General features: G+C 49.9%; 1 protein-coding gene across 8 annotated transcripts in view; it reads left to right on the top strand.

Annotated features, from left to right (window-relative positions):
• The window catches only part of CDH23 (cadherin related 23), a 433102-nt gene that overhangs the window by 213664 nt on the left and 205686 nt on the right, over positions 1 to 13752 (top strand). The window lies entirely within an intron of this gene.

The raw sequence follows: 13752 nt of genomic DNA on the forward strand, positions 1-13752 counted from the left end.
GACTTGGGACCAATTTTTTTTTACCTCTCACCTCAATTTAGTAATGGGTGAGGACTAAGCTGCAAAGAGTGTGTTGAGTGCCGAGTTTCCTCCCTTCTTCAAAAAAATTTGTAACAACTAATATTTACTAGCACTCACTATGTGCTGGACTAAATAGATGCATTTCCTGCTTTCATCTTCCCATCAGCTACATGAGACAAGTACTGTTGTTTGTCACTCAGCTGTGTCCAAGTCTTCTACAACCTCATGGACTGTAGCCTGCCAGGCTCCTCTGTCCATGGGATTCCCCAGGCAAGAATATTGGAGTGGGTTGCCATTTCCTTCTCCAGGGGATCTTCCCAACCCAGTGCATTGGCAGGCGGATTCTTTACCACTGAGCCACCAGGGAAGCCAAAGACAAGTATTACTGCTTCTGCTGTTGCTGCTAAGTCGCTTCAGTCGTGTCCGACTCTGTGCGACCCCATAGACGGCAGCCTACCAGGGCTCCCCCATCCCTGGGATTCTCCAGGCGAGAACACTGGAGTGGGTTGCCATTTCGTTCTCCAAAGACAAGTATTACCTCTCCTCTTTTACAGCCAAGGAGACCAAAGCCCAGGGAGGGTAGGTAACATGCCCACAGACACACAGCCTATAAGGAGTTATGCTAAGATTTTAGCCCTGGTCCTAGACACTATAACATCTGCCCTTTTCACAAAGATCTGATTCAGATGAAGCAATGCTGATCTTATGAACCTCTTACCTTACCTACCTGGCTAGCATCTATTGGTTCTCAGGTAACCCAGATGGTATGATGACAGGCCCTGTGCATCCTTGGCTGAATGCTCATAGACAGCCATGGAATCCTAATACTGAAAGAGTCCATGGTGACTTCCAGGCTCCCTGAATCTCCAGACCCCCAAACCCATCTTCAGGGTCCCCTCGGGGGGAGGGGTACTGATTGTGCTGAACTCCAGCATAGCCCCCCTCATCTGCTCCAGCCAGAGCAGGTAGCCCTGGTTTTGGTTGCTTTATACACTGGGATCCTGTGCAAGATTTTCTCTGATAAAAGGATTTTCTACTAAAACATGGAAATTTGAAAACCACTACCATAGAAAGGAGAAGGAAAGGCGACCAACTCCAGTAATCTTGCCTGGAGAATTCCGTGGACAGAGGAGCCCAGTGGGCTACAGTCCATGGGGTCACAAAGAGTCGGACACAACTAAGTGACTAACACACCATAGAAAAGTCCCCTCTTTTTTAAACAGGGGAGGATTCTGAAGCCCAGAGAGGTGAAGTAAGTTGCCCAGGCTCTCCAGCTGTCCTCCTGAGCCCCAGAGAGATCTCTGTCCTCTCTTCAGGACTCAGCGGGGATCAGATTGAGGGGAACTTCTCAGCCCTCAGGGAGCCCCTCAAGGTCAGTAGTCTGGGCCAGTTCTGCCAGCTGGTGGCCAGTTTCTATGAAGATAACTGTGTCTGAGGCTGACTCCCTGAACCTCGTCTGACCACATCTATTTCTGGGCCGCGGAGCCCTGACGGAGCACAATTTGATTCATAAATTACCCAGCTCAAGGTGTGTGTGTGATGGGCTCTCCTTCCCAGATTTGAAAGTCATTCACTCCAGAACGTGCAGTACTTGGGGTGGCAGGCGGGGCAGCTGTGGGATCAGCACTCAAGGAGGGAAAACAGCAGAAGAGCCAGGGTGGGGGCGGGTGGGAATCACGGAGCCTTGCTCCATGTTCTCCATCTCATTGAATCCTCCCCCCAACCCCAGGAGGCACCTTCCATTATCATCATCCCTGTTTGGCAAATGAAGAAACAGGCTCATAGAGGTGAGGTCACTTGCCTGCCCAAAGTCCCATGGCTGGAAGTAGCAGAGCTTAGATTCGAACTCAGGGCTTTCTAATGCCCAAGTTTTTTACTGTCATGAAGATGACAAGACAAGGAACTGAACCAGCGGCATTTAGAGGAAGAGGTTAGAGCCTGGGAAACAGTATCGAAAGGGAATTTCAGGAGTGCTGAGCCTCCTCTTTCCACCAAGTTCAGTGTTGGCCCCCACCCTGCCCTTCTTCACCACAGTCTTTCCCATCTAATGTCTTCTCCCAGTTCCAGGCACTGCTTACTTCCACCTGCCCCAGGCACCGGAGTCACTATCCTTCACACATACCTGATGTAGGCTCAGCACTTTACAGTTTGTAAAGCATTTTCTGGTCCCTTATTCAACTGAACCTCCAAATAGCCAAGTGAGTAGGATAGGTATTCTCACCCCCAGTGGGGAAAATGAGGCTCAGAGAGGCCCACAGCCCCTAAGTGTGCACCCAGTCCGGTCCTGCATGAGTTCTTCAGTCAGCTTCGTTGTACATAAACCCTGTCCTTCCCCTGGGGGTGACCGGTCTTCCCCCGTAGCTGGTGGGCTCCCCAGGCACATCCCCCATCACCCCCTCACCCTGTGCCTCGGACAGAGAGGCCTTATAGGGGGGTACACTGGCCCAGCCCCCTCATCCTGCCTTTCCCCGTCTCAGTGCTGGATCCGGGCAGAGGTGCTGGAGGAGGGGGTGCCGGCTTCATCGGGATGACAGACAGCACACACCCCGCTCCGTGCCTCCTTCTCCTTGGGCATCTGATCACTGTCCTCTTTGTTTTCTTAAGTGTCTCCCCTCCTCCTTCCCCCCTCACACTCCCCCTCTGGGACAAGGCCTTTCAGATCATCAAATATCAAACGCTTCTTATGCGAGGGCTGAGATGGCTTTATCGGAGCCCGTAAATCTCCCAGAGCCCTGACGCTCTCTGGAGTGCCAGGCCTCAGGTGAATTATGTGGGCTGGTCCAGCAGCAGGCAGAACACAGCCGAAGGACCCAGCGCAGCTCAGTGCCCACCCTTGGCCCAAGGAGGGGCTCCAACTGAGGGTGGGCTTGGGTGTTCCGGGGCCACTTGCCCCAGATCCTGGAGGTAATACCTCCAGGCAAGTGAGCAGGTGAGTCCTTGAGGGACTCTCAGCCGCTTTTCCCCTTCTCTTCACCTTGTTCATCACCTGGCCAGTCTCTGGCCCCAGACCGTAGGGAGTGTGAGCCCCACCTCGGAGAAACTATGGCAGTTAGGAGGGCCATTTGAGATCCAAAAGACCCAAGTTCTAATGCCAACATTGTCTTTAAGTAATCAGGTGTCCTTGAACATATCCCTTCCCTAACTGAGCCTCGGCTAACTCATCTGAAAGCAGTGCTGGCCTTGTAGGGTGTCTTGAGGATCCAGTAAACTCAGCAGTGCTCTGCCAGTGGGCAGAAGCAGGCATCTTCCCTGTCTCTTGGGGGTAGCCTGATGTGTGAACTAAGTCTCCAGGCTCCAGAGTCAGACAGACTTGAATCCTGGTTCTGCCACTGACCAGTGGTGTGACTCCAGGAAATCACTTAATTTCTCTGTGCCTGGATTTTCTCACCTGTAAAAGGGGAATAATGATGATGATGATGATGCCACCACAAACTGGCAGATGGAATTTCGATGACAAGTAATTGACCAATACATGGGAACTGTTCAGGATAAATGGCCCTGGTTCTTGCTTCTTCTCTCACTCATCACCTAGTCCATGCATTACCAACAGGCCTTTCTGCCTCCAGGGCCTCCCCACTGCTGTGGACAAAAATCCAAGCTACTTACCCGGCATTTGAGGCTCCTGCCTCCTGACATCAGCCACTCCTGACACTGTTTTGTGTGAGCTCAGCTCTTCGCATTGGCTCCAGCCTTGGGAAGTAGTTGTCCCCTCCAGCCCTTTGCTCAGAATGCCCTCTTCCTCTCCACACTGACCCAAACCCAGCCCTTCAAGGCCTGGCAGAGGAGCCCCCCTGCACCAGGCCGCATGAGCTTTCTCTTCTAGATTGGGTGCCACTTGGGCACAGAGACCTTATCTTTTGCTGCTCAGCCCCTCCAGTGTCTTGCAAATTTCTCTTTAAGTAAAGCCCTTATTTCATTTGGCCGAGGTAGCAGTAACCATGGTGGGGAAGGTCCCTGTCCTCAGGGAGGTTAAATTCAGCAAGTTATCATCAGTCATGGTGGTAACCCAGGCAGAGGAAGGGTTACTCATTAAAGTGAATCCATTTCCAAATCAGCCCATGTTGAGCAGCAGCTTAGACACACATCATCAGACATTGAGGGATTTGGGTGGCAAATATGCATAACATAAAATTTATCATTTTTAAGTGGTATTACATACATTCACAATGTTGTGCAACCATCACCACTATCTAGTTCCAGAACTTCGGGGCGTTTTCTTTAAAGGTACTTGTATTAATTCTTTTTACAAATATAATTCACATAAATCAACAAGGAAAAGCTGAAATGGCCCTAGAGCAATGGTTCTCAAGCAGGAGCAATTTTAGCCCCTTCAACCCCCATCCCAGGGAATGTTTGGCAATGGTCTGAAGACTTATTGGTTGTCACTCCTGGGAGAAGGGGTGCTACTGGTTTCTAGTGGCTAAAGGGTAGGGGTGCTTCTAACCACCCCACAATGCACAGAGCAGTCTCCCACAATAGAGAAGTATCCAGCCCAATGTGATGGGCACTAAGGTTGAGAAACACTGTTCTCATATCACTCACTACTCAGAGATCATTTTTGTTAACATTTTGTCAACATTTCATTTCATTCCTTTCTCTCTCTCTCTCTCTACATATATATATATATATATATATATATATATATACATATTTTAATATATAAATACATATATATATAAATAACAACAAAAATGTGTACTGTGAACTATGCTATTTTGTACCTCCTTTGCAGGGGTGAAATGTCTTAAACATCTATCTTTTTAAGTAACAAACTTCTCTTCTGCAACATTATTTAGTGGCTGACCAAATTTCATATCGTAGCGTAATTAATCCCTGTTGTTAGACATCTAGGTTGTTGCCTGTTTTCTTTAGTAAGCAACCATGGTGAAAGTCCTGGGAGCTGCACCAGTGGGCACATCCACTGTTATTCCCTCTGGAGAAGTTTACCTGACCACAGAGTAGAGGTTTTTCAGGAAATCAGAAGGTTCTGATGGCCGCCCTGGCTCCTGGTGACATCTTGCCAATCCCCATTAAAGTGTCCTCAGAGGACCAGAGTTGCCTGTCCCTGTAGACGGGGAGCTGGGTACTGCCATCCATGAGAGGGGTCTGGTGTGACCCTTTGCAACCCTGACATAATAGGCTTTACTGTCCTTGGCTGATCAGGTTAATGTTTCATAATTTGGAGCCAGTTATGAGCAGATTAGTCAGAGTCCAGTTTGTGTTCTTATTAGGAGAGGTGACCATTTGTTGGTGTAGTTGAGCTTGATGAAAACCGTCGTTCTGTGAAATGCCGACAAGACAAGCAGACTGCAATTCCCACCTGCTTATGGGGCTCGGAGGTCGTCTTTCCCCAACTGGCCAGTAATAACTGTAATTAACAAGACGCACTCAGCTCAAACATGTCACTGTGGGTGCGTCGGGAGAGTGTGATCGCCCCAGTTGGAAATGCTAATTGGTTGCCCCCTCTCCATGGCCCTACTGCAGTTATGATCTCTGTGAGTGTGACATTGTAAGTCACCCCTGTACCATTCTGTCCTGGAGCCTTTTACACCAGCCTCAGAATGGCACCCCAACACACCTGCTGTAGCCCATGCATCATTCAAAAGCCTTTGTTGTGCACCTATGTATGTTACCCGGGCACTCCTGTGTGTGTGTATATATGTGGGAGACAGCCTCTCTCCAGTGTGGGAGACAGACAATAACCAAACACATAAATAGATGAAAAGAGAAGTTCAGAAAGTATAAGTGCTTTGAAAGAAACAAAACAGGATAATGGAGAAGAGGGTGATGAGGGCGAGAGTAGGATGGCGGGGTGACTAGAGAGTGCTTCTTCGAGGCCCCCTCAGAGGTGAACCTGTGAACTGAGACTGGATTGCAGACAAGGCCCCTGCAAAGATCTGCAGGGTGAGCATTCCGGGCAGCTGCAGGGAAAGCTTTGGAGAAGGGGGTAGGCCTCATCCACCTTCACAGTCCTTGGGGCAGGGCCATGCAGCAAGCTCTCCTTGCATCTCCTGTGATTGAAAGCTAAGGTAACCCACACCGCTGGTTGCCATATGTTGGACACAGAGCTGTTGAATGCAGCCCAGCCCAGATGCTACCCGGGACTCAACTCGGCCCCTTTTGTCAGCAGGCAGCTAAGTAACAATTTTTAATTTATAAGATATCTTGCCCAAAGCCCAGATCTCAGACTGACTCCCAGCTTTCACCATGCAGTGATACAGTTCTGTACCAGTCAGAATTGTACGGCTCCACTCAACAGTGATGGGCCTGCCGGCCAGCTTGTCACACTGGCCCAGGTGACATAGGCAGCACACAGGCAGCTGTTTAATAGGCTATCCTTGGCTGGGGACAAGGGGGGAGGGAAATCCAGGGGCCTCCGGGTGGGACGTGAACTCTAGCTTAGTGAGAGCTGAGGTTAATTCCTTGTTCTACCCCTCACTGTGATCTAGGACCAGTTATTCTCTATGCCTTAATTTTTTATTGGGAAAAGGGGTATAATTGTACCTATGTCATGGGAGTTTTGTGAACATTAAAAAATATATATATGTATGTATACATACACATACAATATACTTTGCACAGTGCCAGGCACACTATTCGTTGGCTTTTATGGAGAGAGCCTCTCCTGGCACATTCTGCATAAGATGGGCCATGGTTGGGGCTAACTTGATCTATTCAGAAAACAGTCATAGTAGGGAAAGAAGAACAGGAACCAAGACAGGCGCCACAATAGGTCGTGTACATACATGACCACGCCTGATCCTTACACAACCCTGTGAGGTGGGAGCTGTTATGCACACTTTACAGATGAGGGATTTGGCTCAAAGGAAATCACGGTTTGCAGGGGTCTCACAGCTAGTAACTGGCAGATCTGTCGTTGGCACCTAGATCTCTTTTGCATCCCTGCGAGTTCACACACAGTAGGCAGTCTTCACTCAGGTGTTGATGTAACAGACTCCAGGCAGAGACCACAGCTGAAAGAGGGGCCACCAGGAGGTAGGGGGTGCACATCCCAGTTCCGCTCACTCCCCTGGGGAGGGCCGGGTGACAGAGTCAGAGGCCAGGTGAGGGATCAGGCTCCCACTGGTCCCCTCATCCATTTAGGGACTAGTATTTGAGTGGACTGATAGAAGACCACCGGGCCCAGAAGACCAGCTAGGTGATGAGTGCCTCATATGCATGGCTTTTTCTATTTTTTTTTCAACTTCATGGCCCAGCGTGGGCCAGACCCAGAGCATATCCCACCTAGTGTGTGCTCACCGACCCTTCCTAATCCCTGCAGAGGGGACAAGAAACTTCAGGCCATCCAACAGATAGGTAATGAGCACCGTTCTGGGTACCATGGACAGAAGCATGAAACCATACCCTTTGCCCTCAAGGCCACACTGCTCTCTGGATGTGAGGACCAGGGAGGCCCCACAGCACAGGGCTGTTCTGAGGGTGCCAGCCCAGCTCCAGGGCTCAGTGGAGTGGAGAGGCCACAGCCTTCAGGACTGGCTTCCTGAAGTTGGTGACATTGGTAGTGGATCTTAAGAATCGACAGGACCAAGGTGGGAGCTATTGCAGCAAGAGTGCCGCAAGAGTGGCTGCTATCAGCCCAGCGGAGCAGACAAAGCAATTGAAAGTCATCAGCCTGTGTTCCCACACGCACCATCAGCCACTCACTAAACGGCTTCTCGCCCAGACCTAGCTCCGCCATGGGTCAAGATGCTGCCAGCAAGATAACAAGGGGACAAGATATGGGAGTGATGAGATTTGGCAGGGGCCAGGAGGAGGGGTTCCCGGGGAGGGGGAGAGCTTGCCAGCCTTGAAGGAGCAAGGAGGTAGAAGGGTGAGCTCCCGACAGCCCAAAGAGAGCTGCCCTCCTGCTCTCCAAGCCTGACCCTGTACCCCGACTTGTGCTCCCTCCAATCCAGTTTCCCTCTCCCTCTGCCTTTGACCATCTATGAGACAGAAGCCCCTTGCTTAACTCTGCTGCGCCCTCTAGCCGTCAGTCCACCTCTCTCCTTGTTTTTCACACCAAACTCCAGGCAGCAGCATCTGTACTCACAGTCCCCGAGTCTGTGCCCCACTCAGCCACAGTGTCTCACAGTCTGACCTCCGGGTGCATCTGAGGATCCAAACAGGAGACCTTCACTGGATCTTTCCTCTCCTGAGCCTGTCTCTCAGACTGTTGGACCCTGATAACCATCTCTTTCTCAGAACTTCCCTTCTTCTGCCTCTGGGCATCTGGCTCTATACTGCTTTCTCATTTGCCTCCCTGACCATTGCATTTCTTATCTCCATTTTCCCCGCGTATTCTCACTGGAGCCATAGGTCTCCCTAAAGGCAGGCTTGCCAGTGCCTTATGTATGTTATCACCGGTGTGCTGGCAACCCCAGCCTTCCCACTCCAGTCCCCAGATAGACCTCCCTTCGAGTTCCTGGAGCAGCGGACCCCAACCTTTTGGGCACCAGGGACTGGTTTCATGGAAGACAGCTTTTCCAGGGACCAGGGTGGTGGTTTCATGATGGTTCGAGTGCATCATATTTATTATGCACTTTACTTCTATTATTATTCCATCAGCTCCACCTCAGGTCATCAGGCATTAGATCCTGGAGGTCGGGAACCTCTGTCCCGGAGGCCATCACCACATGGACATTCTGCTGCTACGTAAAACTCTGTCATTTTATGAGGAATTTATCTAGAACTTTCCAGAATGTATAGAGTTTTGTTTTGTTTTTTTTTAACTAGAACTCCCTCTTGAGAAAAAAAGCAACTTCTTTGCCTCCTCATTCTGTGAAGGAGGATGATGTCTCGCCCTGTTCCTTGTTCCTTAGCCCAGGGCCAGGTGCAGAGTGGGTGCAGGATGAATGCCTGCAAGGAGAGAAAGAGAGACATAAATCTCAGTCCAGGCCAGCCACTCACCAGCCATGTGACCTTGGACAAGTTATTTAACGTCTCTGAGCCTGCTTCCTCATACGTACGTGGGATATCTTCTTCTAAAGTTATTGTGAAGACTGAGTCATATAATTGTGCAGACAGCTTAGCTCAGTGCCTGGCATAGGGAAGGGTTCAATAAATTGTAGCCACTATTTTTTTTTTTAATAAATAGGGGAAAGAGGGCTGTGACTCCCCTTCAGCAGTCTTCTGTGCTTTTGTGAACTTGATTCATATCTTCTCAACCCCTTTCTTGCAAATCAGAGGAGGTCTTGATGCCTGAAGCTCCTAGAGGGAGGTGGCTGTCCCAGGGAAACCAGCAGGGCCAGCAATGACCTGCTTCTTCCCTTATGTGAACGCTTTAAGCCGCCTGTCCCCGAAGCCTTAGGGCTCTCAAGGTGCAGCCCCACTCCCCACAAGTTCCCCTCCCCTACCAGGTGTATCCCCACACGCCTAGGACAGCACCTGTCAACCCAGGGGAACCAGCTGCCCTTCTGCTCAGCAGTGGGGGCTGAACAGGTGAAAGGCATCCCCCGTGAGCTGCCCCCTCAGCCCCCTGGTCCCCATGGGACTTGGATGAAAAATGTCTGGGAGACCAGAGCACTGACAGGGTAGTGTCAGTTTCCAGAATAACAAAGAAACCCATGTGTATGGCTGCCAAGCCCACACAGCCCTCCCACCCGCCCAGGTAGAAGGGCAGTAAGGGAGGGAAGCAAGGAAGTGAGGACCCACCTCAAGGCTGGAACCCTGAAGGCAATGCTCTCTGGACCTGAGGGTTTTGTTCTCAGACTTAGCCTCAAGGCTTCCACCTTGTATTAATACATCTGAGCCCTGGGTTGTGAGATTCTGCTGGTAAGAGAATGTGTTGGCTTCAGTGCTACCAGTGGGCACAAACTCTAGGCAAAGGCTCCTGGGTGGGGTGGGTGAAGGAGATGATCCATGGTAGTATCTTGGTGCAGAACAGGTGGCCAACATTTATTGAGAGCTTCCTATGTGCCAGACACTGTATTAACTCATTTAATCCTCACAGCAACACTCTGGAGTGGATACTATTACCCCTTTATCTCCATTTTACAGACTAGGAAACTGAGGGCCAGATATGTTAAATAACTTGATCAAGGTCGCCCAGTTAGCACGTAGCAGAGCATGATGGGAACCCAGACAGTTTGCCTCCACAGGGTACAACTGTTTCTCTGCTCCACCTAGCTTTCATTCCGGGACCTTAGCTTCATAAGTACTTATACACTCAGTAGTGTGATTGTGTCCTGATTGTGAATCTTTTGTGTGAGGCTGAAGGTATGACCTTGCCTGCTTTTCTCTGCTGACTCTCTAGCATTTCACACACAGTAGGTGCTTGATATGAACTTGGATGAATGAGTGATCTGACTGATCCATCAGTCTTCAAATGAGACCTGCCCTGTTTGGGGTACAAGACTCACCTCCTGCTGCAGCCCGAGCCCAGCATCCCAGTGAGTGCTGATGTTACCATGGTGACAGGAGGATCATCAGAGCCAGTGACTTGCTTAGGCGGTCTTGTCAGCTCCCAGAGTATAACCCTTTCTGATTGTTGGTCCTGGCAGTTAGTCACTCATACTTTGTAGGAAACTGATAGATGTGTGAAAATATTGTGTGTGTGTGTGTGTGTGTTGGGGAAGGGTCCTTGAGTTTGAATTTGTACCAGTTGAGGGATATTTGCCTGCAGGTTGGACAAAGTGCCTAGGCTGGAGTAGGGGTTATTTTATGTGCTGGGGACAGACTCTGAGTTGGGGATGGGCAGCATGGCAATGAGTAGGACAAAGGTGCTGAGTGGGGGACCCAACTAAGCGAGCCAGGAGAGATAACCAAACTGAAAGGCAGAGCACATCATTCAACGAGGGGCTTCTGGTTTGTAAATGATTTATAGGAAAAATCTTGCAAAGATAAAAGTTGAATCACATTTAAACATTGATAGCTTCCTTTATTGAGGAGAATAAATTTATATGAAAATCTGGAATGATGGGATGCTGGACAGCGAACCTGGGGAGGCGGGGTCCATGAATATGTGTGTGGTGGGGAAGTGGGTGCGGGAGGCAGGAGCCTGGAGGTCTTGCCTCAGGGCAGCCCTCCAGCTCAGCATTTACGGGTTCTGAGAACCCAGCCCCTGAAGCACCCTGCGCTGTCCACACCCCAGCCACCTCAGCACTGATCACCCTGTCATGGGAATGCCTGGTTGAGGGCTATACATTCCCCATTGGAAGGTGTCCCTGGTACATTGTAGGAGCTCAGTAATTGTTTGCTGAGTGGATTAGCTAATGATGAGCAGATGAAAGCACACCTCCTCTTGTTTCCCCAACAGCAGAATTCCTAGCTTAAAAAACTCCTTTGTATCCATGCATTTATATGCCTCCTTGCAACCCTGTCCTTCCTGCTCCATGAAGGCAGTCACACAAAAGCCCTCAGGAGGGTGCACAGGCTGCAGGATAAAGCCTTAGGCAAGGTGAAGGCTAGGGGGATGTCCCCTCCCTGGCCTGACCCAGGTCAGAGTCTCCAAAGTCCACAGTCTGAGAATGATGAGACCAAACGGGCTCCTCCGTCAGCAGCCTCTCCCCTGCCTTGGGCAGCCTCTGCAGCAGCCTAGGAGGATGGGGTGGGAGTGGGCCACCTTGCTGACCGGCATGGGCCAGCTGAGAACAGCCTTGCCTCAGTCTAAAGTTAGAGGGGGATGTTGTCTCCCCTCTTCTTTCCCCCTAATTAATCCAAGAGAGGATCTGAGGTCCTTCTGTGCACAGATCCCTTAGAGCTGGAGAAGGGACTAAGTGGGGAGATACAGCAGCCTCCATGGGCCGTCCTGGTGTTCACCTTGTGTGGTGGGGGCTTGGATGTTAGTTCCTACCTATGGAATCAGTGTCCATCCACCCCTTCCCCAGTCCTGCCTGTCTTTCCAGTTCCAGCTCAAACAGCATTTATTAAGTACTTATTTTGTGCCAGGAACAGTTCCAAGTCTGTACACGTGTATTTTTTTTTTTTCACATTCATTTAGTTTTCATAACCCTATGAGATAGATCCATTATTATCCTAATTTTACAAATGAGACCAAGATACAGAGTGGTTAGATAACTGGCCCAAGGTCACACAGCTAGCCAATGGTGTGGTGTAGGGAATTAATGTCACCTCCTCCATGAAGCTTTCCTTCTTTAAGCCTTTCCCTGTGTGAACAGCCTCTTCCTGCAGCAGGAACATCATTCAACAAGGGGCTACTGCTTTGTGCATGATTTATAGAAAGGAGATACTGATCCTTGTGGATGCCAAAGCTCTCTGACGAAGCTATAAGTGCTTCAGCATCAGAATTCCTGGCGGAGTGACCTCTGTGTCCCCCACAGTGCCAAGCACCGGGCCTGGCCATGGGATGGCCTGTCCAAGGGACTGCTGAAAATGTGAATGAATGGCAGTGAGTATTTGAATGAACCAACACACTGGTTAATGAGGAAGAGAAAGTAGTGGAATTGGGAGTTTCCAGTGAATTCACAGGCTGATGGGAAGGGCACAAGGGCAGGTGGGGGTTCAGGTGAGCTGGGGGCAGCCATCCTTCAGAAACGTGCTTACATCTGTGCACCCAGCACTGGCTAGGTACCTTGAAGAACAGTCTTGAAAGCCTCCCACCTTCAGGGGGCTTTTAGGCTGGGTGGAAAGAGCCCAGTTACAGGAAGCAACTGGAGAACAGAGCAGCGGTTGCAGCCTGTGGGGCTAGAGGATCAGTGAGAGAGATTAGGCCCATCTTCCTGGAGGAGGGGCTGACACTGGGGGGACAGGAGGTAAGGCCGAGAGATAAGGCAGATAATGAAAGACAAGAGGCAGGATTGGATTTGAGGACCCTGCAGAAACCACTGTGAGGGCTGGGGTGCCTGTAGGGAGCATAAAAAGGAAAGTTGGTGGGAAAGAGCAGAGTAAAGGTACACTTGAGCCAGTGCCATTTGTGTGTGATGTTTGCCAGTACTTTAAAGGTGTATTTTAAATTTTAATAAATACTTAAAATTGAATTTTGTTTTTAACTTATATTTATCATAAAAGGAAACTTTATATCACTGCCTTATAGAAAATTAGAGTAAAATAGAATAGATTAGAAAGAACAGAATAGAATAGGGAATGACCATAAAAATGAGCACAAGGAAACAAAACAAGGTTGCTGCCTTAGTTCACAGGGGCTGCTGGAACAAATGCTGGAGCCTGGGTGTCTTATCAACCGTAGGAGTTTATTTCTCACCGTTCTGGAGGCTAGAAGTCTGAGATCAGGGTGCCAGCACGGCAGCGTGAGCACCCGCCTCCTGGTTCACCCGGCACCTTTCTGCTAAATCCTCACACAGGAAGGGACAGGGGAGCTCTCCAGGGTCTCTTTTATAAAGCATGAATCCCGTGCAGGATGGTTTCACCCTCGTGACCTAAGCCCAGAAGCCCCACCTGCTCACCGCATCTGCTACCATCATCTTTGGAGACTGGGATTTCACCATACAGAGTCTTGGGGTACACAAGTATTTAGACGTAGCAGTAATGACTCATTACAGATCCTGAAGCCTGTTCTCTCTCTGTTAAAGAGAAAAAGACGCAAATGTTAGAGAGGGTGTTAAAGACATACAAGCACCAAGTCAAGACTTTCTCCTTGACGCAGTCAGAGCTTCGAGGAAGACAGACTGGGCAGAATGTCCTCCTCTTGTGATTCAGTGTCGTCTGCTGCCTGGGCCGTGTGCCCTGTTGGACCCCAGGGCTCTTTTCATTGCTCCAGGAACCCACATCCATTTTAAGTTACTGATTAGTCCTTAATGCCCCGAGAGGAACCCT

This window comes from Cervus elaphus, chromosome 15 (assembly GCF_910594005.1).
Source record: "Cervus elaphus chromosome 15, mCerEla1.1, whole genome shotgun sequence".
In the NCBI taxonomy this organism is placed as follows: Eukaryota; Metazoa; Chordata; class Mammalia; order Artiodactyla; family Cervidae; genus Cervus; species Cervus elaphus.